This window comes from Solanum pennellii, chromosome 2, assembly GCF_001406875.1.
Source record: "Solanum pennellii chromosome 2, SPENNV200".
NCBI lineage: Eukaryota > Viridiplantae > Streptophyta > Magnoliopsida > Solanales > Solanaceae > Solanum > Solanum pennellii.
Window position 1 is genome coordinate 15,341,080 of NC_028638.1, and position 9,126 is coordinate 15,350,205.

Sequence of the window (9,126 nt, forward strand, 5' to 3'; positions counted from 1 at the left end):
GTACAAAACTGAAGATGACGAGGTTGTTGAAAAAGAGGGAGATGATTTGTCCCATTTTGTTTTCTAAGCTTGGGCATCTAGTTGGAAATGGTAAGACTTTTACCATTGATCTAGAGTTATCTAGTGAAGTACATCGATATGTTCTCTTTAATACTGGTGTTGAAGCAGTGGAAGAATTTATCAAGTAAGATAAAAACATAGTAATCATATATAATTTAAACTTCATTTTTTTTAATTAAAGCAAGGAACTTAAAACTTATAAATGCCTGATAGTCAAACTTCAATTATTCATACTTACAGGGAGCACAAGATGTTATTTGATAGTAAGATCAAATCAAATGCATGGACAAGAGCAAAGAGTCATAGTCAATAATATAGCAAATGGTTCAAAGAGAAAGTTAAAAACATTGAAGTGCCTAATCAATTAAGATTACTAGCTAAATGACCTAATAAAGTGTCAACAAAAATATATAATACATATTTCATTGACAGATACCGATTTCATACATTAAAATATGATTACTCACGCAAGTCTCAAAATAGTGGAGTGACTTTATCAGCGACAAGAAATAGTTTTGCTAGTGCTCGAGATGATAATCCTATTGATGGAGAGGTTATATATTATGGGGAAATTCAAGATATCATTGAGGTTGATTATTACAATTGTTTTAGTGTTGTACTATTTAGATGTGATTTGTTTCATAATGAAAAAGATGAATATGGGTTAACTCGTGTGTACTTCAACAAATCACGAAGTACAAATAACCCTTTTGTGTTGACGTCTCAAGTACATATAAGTATTTTATGTGGCTGATCCAATTGAGAAGGATGTTTATTATGCAAGGAATAAAGTTCCTGTTTATTTGAATGACTTGGAGGAAGAAAATTGTCCTAATAATGGAGTTACTTTTTTGAGAGAGCTATGTGAAGACATTGGTCCCTCATATATATTATCCGATGTTTACATGACATAATCAAGAGACGATGTTCCTATTGATGTTATTATATGCCATCTAACGAGGAGGATGACTATGATCATACTGATTGGAATTGATGGATGTGGATGATTAATAAATAATTTTTGAATGTCTTATAAATACATGTTAATTTTATTTTGAGTGAGTGATAAATGTATTTTCCTTAGATTTAGATGTTTATTTTATTATTTTTTCATAAAATTATATACTCATTTGTTTCAAGCGATTCACCTTCTATTTGCAGGCTAGCTAGTAAACCATTAAAGGAAGTCTCAACGACACTACTGACGGGCTAGGACTATAGGAAGGTCTGTGTTTCTTAAGTATCTTAGACTTGTTATTTTATATGATGCACATGTAAAGTACCTTATATAGTTCTTAACAAGAACTGCTTCTTATTCATATATATGGTTTTGACAGAGTTGTTAGTCATGAGGAAGGAAGAGACTTAAAAAAAACAAAAAAGGAAAAGGAAAACAATATGTGCAAGCTGGAAGACTTACATCTATGGCTCAGAAAAGGATTTCTTCATTGACATCAAAAGGGAATGCTCAATCTTTTCTGCTGCAAAATTCCTCTACTCTTGTAGGAAAAAACATACAAGAAGAATTTCCACAAGTGCCTAAGAATTCTTGTACTTTGGAAGCACAGTCTAAAAAGGATGAAATGCCTCAGAGTTGTTTCAGTCTAATAGCAAGATCAATTTAGAAACCACAGCAACATGTGCCTCAGAATCTCTCCACTTTAAAAGCACAAGTTGTGCAAAAAGAAGTGCCACAAACACCTGTTAATTCATCCACTGTAGTAACACAAGTTTAAGAGAAAAAATTGCAACATTTTCCAAGAGAATCTCCTACTGTAGCGGCACATGATATACAAGACCATGTGGAACAAGAGACACATAATTCAGAAGAAAATAACCTACAATGTGAACTAGGTAAAAACATATAAATTCATTTCTAAATATTTAAATGTACTGGAATTGTTAAATAAGATAACATTGTTTATAGGTTGTTTAACTTTGCTTCATATATTGTAGGCCTTGTGACTCAAAAAAAGAAAATAGGTAGTTTAGCAAGGCAAAGTGTACATGGGCGAAAAGAGCATAAGTTTGTTGTGTTGAATAGGTACAATCAACCCATTGGTCCTACTAATGGTTTTGTAACAGAGTTGGGGAGTTTTCTTGGAATCTTTGCAAGTAATGCGATGCTTTGTCCTCCAAATATTCATAATTGGAAGAATTTGGACACAAAAGCTTATTTGTGGGAGTATACTTCGGTTTGAGTTCCTGCATTTCCAATTTCACATATAAACTTTTAATATTTTTTACTAATATAAAAAACCAATTGTAGAGAAATACGATAAACCTGGAAGTGCAAAACTATGGGCTTTGGATGGAATTAAGGATGCTCGGAGAAATTATAAGAATTACTTGAATCAGAATCATTATAAAGTATATGATAATGATGATCTTCGAATAGGAAATAAGCCCAAAGATGTTTCAGAATCTAATTTTAAGGATCTTCTAAAATATTGGGCCTCTGAAAATTCAAGTTTAGATTTATATTTAAAGTTCTTATTGATTCATTTTTTTGTTTTTCATTCATTTTTATTTTTTCGTAGAATTTACAGACTCATTTATTTATAGGAAATAAGCGAAAGAAATACCAAAAATAAAAAAAGGATGAATCCAAATACTTCTGGTAAAAAGAATTTTTACTGTGATACGCAATATTTGGTATGTTTATCTGTTAATTATTAAATATGAATTTGTTTCCATAAAAGATCTTTAATACCAACTACATATAATTAGGGAAAAGAGAAGGAAAGTCCGGATGAGCGGTCATCTAAAGAACTCTTTGTGGCTACAAAATCAAGACAACCTTTTCGAGTATACAATGACTCCATCGAAGATACAATTAGTAATATTGTATGAATTTTTTACTGGGTTATAAGGTTTTTAAGATACATTATTGGTTCTTAAATACATGATTTTTTGAACTTGAATTGTATGCTGAAATGGAGAAACTGCAAGGTCGACAGAGTGAAGATGACGATCAATTATTTGATCCTTTTAGAGCAGTCATTTTAAAGGAACACAAAGGGAGCCTAATATTGTATGGACGAGGAGTTACCAATAGTAATTTGAAAAGGAAAGTGCTTTCTGAACCTTGTTTAACTTGTAATGATGAGTGGATGGAAAAAATGGAGGAAATTGGAAGAGAAGATACATCAAAGGATGTTGGAAAAATTTGAAGAAAAAAAAGAGCTATACACAAAGAAGTTCAAAATGATATTCTTGGTCGACTTAAGTGTATGTACCCAGGACTTTAATTGAATGCTGCCTTATTGGCCTCATTGGGTGCACAATCACCACAAGAAGATATGCAACCGTTAAATCATCCATCTTCTAGCAAAAATAATCAAGGTATGAATGTTATTAATTCTCTTCTTCTTCACTTCCATAGTAGCTTGGCTTCAATGTGATGCGTATGTCAATATATCAATGTTATTTCTGGACTATTTCTACGACTATTCGAATATGTTGCCTATATCTATGTATCAATGTTGTTTGTGGACTGTTTTTGCGCATGTTTGAATGTGTTGTATATGTCTATGTATCAATTTAGTTTCTGGACTATAAGTGAGACAGTTTGCATGTGCTGCAATATATATCAATGTTGTTTATGGATTATTTGTGCGATTGTTTGAATGTGTTGTCTATGTCTACGTATCAATTTTGTTTCTGGACTAGCACAAGTGTAGCATGAGTTAATGTATTGGACTATTTCTGCAACTTTAGAATCTGGATCCTTAGAGGTTGCTTGAGCATGTTTCCAATCTTCTATTATTGTATGTTTCACGAGAAAGAACTTCCTTTTTCTAATTGGTGAATTCGTGATTATGTCCTCATGTGTTGACAGAGGATTATCTTTCGTGTAGTCTGTACGATGTTCTGTATGATGTTCTATATGATGTTCTTGAAAGTTATAACTTGTGTTCTTGGTGTGTGTGTGTGTGTGATTTAAAGTACAGGAATTGGAACTTTATCTAGGTTTATTGTGCTGCCGTTTGTTACTTATTTCCTGCTAGTAGTTTGTTTCTTTCTTGTCTTCAGTTATAAGTTGTAACATGCATTTGTAGCTATTTACTCATAGAGTTTTTTCTTGAAGTTGAGTTAGACTCTTCTATTATTCCAAAAAAGTTTGTTTTACTTACAACATAGGCATATTTCACCTATTTTTCGACTTGAGAGTAAACCTTGTTTTTCTGGCCCACTTTTGAGAACCTACCTCACTTTGTACAACTCTTCCAGCTACTCTTTTTATGTCATTCTTGGTGTTGCTTCCTTTTCATCCTTCTATTAGTACAAAATAATCCATTCAATCTCTGAAGAGAATAGGCTACTTGGAAGAACTTTGTGATCTGAAAAGACTTGATTTTCCCACTAGTTTTCCCATTTCTATTCTGGATATGTTAATAAAGCATTAGTAACAATAACGTGTATGCTTGGTGTGTGCATGTGATTTACATTGCATTTTTAAATAATATTTCATGCTCAGATAGGAGAATTGACATGGAAAATAATAATTAGTCTATTTGCTTACGAAATATTAGGTGAACATTATCAGACAAGGGCCTATTTTTTACTAGTCATTTGTTGGATTTTTTTGACCTTGATAACTTCTATGGAATGAATGTGACTAGTATTCGTGCTAAATTGGAGGAGTTTTGGATAAAGTCTGAAGGTTTTGACCCTTGATGTTAGATTTCCTTCCCCTGAAAATTGTTTGGTATACTTTGGTCCTTTGTTCTGTCCATCAATAAACATTTAATTATGATGTTTTATAGGTGGAGTAGATAACCAGGAGGATGATGATGAAAGCAGTAGTGATGAAGACGTTACTTGATATATTTCTGGCTTTTGTTAAGCAGGATGATGATGAAAGCGGTAGAATCCTATTAAATTAGCTCAAGTCTCTTTGTTTCTTGACATTTTGAGACTTTTGTTAAGCAAGAATCTTTTGTTTTAATATCTATTAGTATGGCAGTGCAAACTATTGAAAACATGTGTGTTGATATATTTTACCTTTATGGATATAGTGACTAGGATATTTCAAATTATATATATATGATTTCACTATATAATTAGTCGTTTTCTTTCGTAATTTGATTTAATGAACTTTTTTTATAAATTGTTTATATATATATATATATATATATATATATATATATATATATGTGTGTGCACCATGTTGGGAAATCTGTATATTCATACAGATTGGTTACAATAGAAAATAAAACTGTTGGAATATCAATAACAATTGTCGCCATAAAATTTAAGTAAGTATTGCGATATGAACAAGCTATTGCAACGGACTCTATTGTTACCCTATTTAACAGTTACCACAACCCTAATGCAACAGTTCTTAACGGTTACAATTTTTGTAATATTATAGTGCCTATAGATCGAAGGAAAACTATTTCAATAGAGGCTCTTATAGCAACAGTTTTGAGAACCGTTACATTACCTGTTACAATAGAGCTATAGTAACACGAGCAGATGAGACGGTTCACAAAGCATTGTTGTAGCTCTATGGAAACAGTTTGCTGTCCTATTGCAACATATATGAATATATTGTTGTAGACCTAATTTCTAGTAGTGATAGTAACTAATTAAAAAAGTTCAGGAAATTACATGACCCATCGACGAGACCACAATCGACGGATCGTTGCTCCATCGACGACAAGTCTCCCCTTCCGTACTGCACATCCGTAGGTAAGTTCAGAGACAGTGAAAAATGACCCTTCAAATATATTGTCTATGTCTTCATAGACGGGAGCATCGATGCCCCGTCGATTCACAATGGCCCGTTTGCTGCATCCGTTGCTGACACTTTCTCTAAACAAGTTTTGCCAACTTTTCCAAGGGTCCTTCTCAAGGGCCCTTGGTTGGTCCTTCGGGAGTCGTACATGGATGTTTCGACTATGAATCAACTCTAATATGTGTTAGACACTCTTCCACAATTTTTCATGCAATTTAGGAATCCTAAAGCTAGTCAAATAGGCTAAGGCACACTAGTACTACCTCGAACTAGTTTGCGGACGTCATGGACGTTCTTGGAAATTTTGGTTTCAAGACTTCCTAAGCGACATATATCAACTAAATTGGACTTTAAAATAATGTATAAAGCTTAGGACACTTATGTTAGGATCTAGATTACATCTTGGATTTTCGATGTGTTACACATTTCACATAGACACCCTTAGGCCACACATGCTCATACTTGTACTTCATTCATGCATAAGAATATAGATGTAACTATATGAGAAATCCTTACATACAAAAAACACTTAGACATTATGCACGTTCATACTTCATTATGTCATATATGATATGTTCATATCATAATCATGCATTCATAATCCTGTACATAGATAAACAACCTAGGAATTTCTATCAAGGCACACATGTGCAATTCATAGACAATGGCCCATACCCTTGTCCATACCAGCACACATATCAAGTCAACCTAGTTTAGAAATACATAACATACATTATAGATGTAACACATCGGAAATACAAGACTAATCTTAGAGCCTAAAATAGGTGTCATGGCGTCTAAACATTATTTGAAGACCTATTTTAATGAATATAATTCATGTCGGATGTTTAGGAACCAAAATGTCCATGAACGTCCATGACATTCGGAAAGTAGTTCTAAGGGGTACTATCACGCCTTAGTCTATTTTGACTATCTTTTTGGAGTAGTAAATTTATGAAATCAGGTGGAAAGGTGTATAAAATGTATTTAAGTCATTTTATGGTCGAACCGTCTGGGTACGGTTTCCCAAGGACCAACCATGGTTCCTTGACGAGGACACTTTCTAGTTGGTATCAACATTGTCTAGGCAGTGTGCATCGACGAGATGCAGGCGACAATCCGTGTATGGATTGATGGGGCATCATTGCCTACCGTCAACCAACACTTAGAGAAATGGAGGAAGCCCCCGCCTTTACCAGTCTCTAACAAATATTACGGTTTTGCAGGACAGAGAAGGGACAAACTGTCGACTCACAGACGGCCCGTTTATGGGGTTTCGTCTGTGAGGGTCAATTTTCCCGCACCATTTAAATTATATCCAATCAAAATAATTAAGGCGTTTAGGGGTTATTTAGGGATTAATGGTAGATTAATTAACTAATTTAAACACCCCTTATACAGAACTCAACCCTCATTAAACTAAACACAACTCACAAAATATAATCTCTTCCTTCTCTCTTGTTTCTCTCTCTGTTGGAAGACACCATTGAAGACTAGATAGGAAAGGTATTTGGGGGCTGTAAAGGGACGAATTTATTATCAAATATCCATCAAACGTGTATGCGATATAATTTACCTTTAAGACTTCTTTCCTCAAAGGGATCCATCAAAGTATTTCAAAAAGTTTAGTTTTTAGGTGGCTTTCATTCAATTACGACTTTGATTTTATTAACTGAGGCTATTATGATATCTTTAGAACATTATGGATAGATTAACATGTATTCTAACTTGATTATGATAAATTGTAATGGTTTGGTTAATTGAAGTAGATGATCCTTAACCTTTAGCACTAGGTTTGACCATGATGTGTATTAGGTTTAGATTGATTCAATTGACTTTATTATATGTTAAATCACTATGAGAGGATGTTATTACAATAATCATGAACAAGTTAGGGTGAATTTTAGTCTTTTATACTACTTCTTGAGAAGTGATATAGTTATGAGAATTGACCGAAGTATCTTTTCTTAAGCTTTGAGTTAGTATTTAATTGTCATGTGGTGATTATTCTAACCTTATTATCATGTTGATTATTGAATTATGTTGATGTGATAACCTATTTTGGTTGTTATATGGGTTGATGGTAAAATCCTTATGAGTAACTATGATGGAGATTTCAAAAGTCTTGTAATCCCAATTCCTTACTTCAACTCGTCATAAATTGTGATTAACTTATGATTATTGTGTTGGAGTATGCCTTATTTAGGATTTATAGGGTAGCATGATGTCAAATTGAAATATCTTGATTGTGGTTGTGAGTTTGATTAAGATGTAAAATTTATAAGGATGGTGATGTATATCAATGTGCCCTATTATGAAGTGATATGTAATGTGTTAACCTCAACTATATGAATTGTGATGAAAGGATTTATACTCATTCAATTCTTATTGATCTATTGGTGATTATTATACAAGGGGTAGACCCTATTACCTAAAGTAAACTTTGATTTATAATTAAAGGCTTAAAGACATTTCAAAAAGGGACTCCAGCTTAGCACCGAGTGAACTAAATTAAGGAGTGTCCCTTCCCACGTAGGAAAGGTAGGACCACTAAATTACTCTTGAGATTTGGAGAGTATAATTCATGGAGCATAAAGAGGGTCTCAACTATATCTCCTAGTTCTTGAACTATGTTGCCGCACAGGAATACTAGCTAGTGGATCCACGTAGTTTCTATGCTTTATGTTTTGGTACAACCTTGGAAAGTAGACCACCCTCTTTAGGTGTTGGGTTTTATGACACCGAATTCCACACTAGCTCATGTGGTCTTCTGTCTGTTCAGGCTAGAAGTTTCCTAAAGGTAAAATGAATAAAAGGATTGAACTCTAACAAGGATAACCTAAAAGGTCTTGCTTAGTCTATGTAGGGGTATGGGGCTCTACCTAAGCATTGCACTAGTTATCCGTGATAGGAGTCTTAGGACGATGTTTTTATATATGAATATGTTATGATGATATATAATATGTACATGATGAACTTGCACATCATTGATACTATATGTTTATTAGTTCACTTATGAGTATGTGTTGTGTTATATTGTTACAATAAGATGAAATGTATATCTAAATGTTATATTATGTGAAGTTGGACATTGGTTATGATTTCTTATTGAGGCTACTACATTGAGTGAGGTTATGCGGCTTTGCTTGGTCATTTCACCTGTTGACTTAATAAGGATTCATGAGTAGTTGTCTTGCTTATATGAAATCATTATCTCTTATGCATGCTTGTGAAGTTATTCCTTGATTATAGGGTTGTCGTAGATCATGGGTTCAAGAATGTTCTCATACATATTACTTGTTTGAGTCAGTAAGTATGTTTGG

At 33.3% G+C, this 9,126-nt stretch overlaps 1 pseudogene; it reads left to right on the plus strand.

Annotated features, from left to right (window-relative positions):
* The first annotated feature begins 1,484 nt into the window (after positions 1 to 1,484).
* Positions 1,485 to 3,375, plus strand: LOC107009778 (annotated as a pseudogene).
* The last annotated feature ends 5,751 nt before the right edge of the window (positions 3,376 to 9,126 follow it).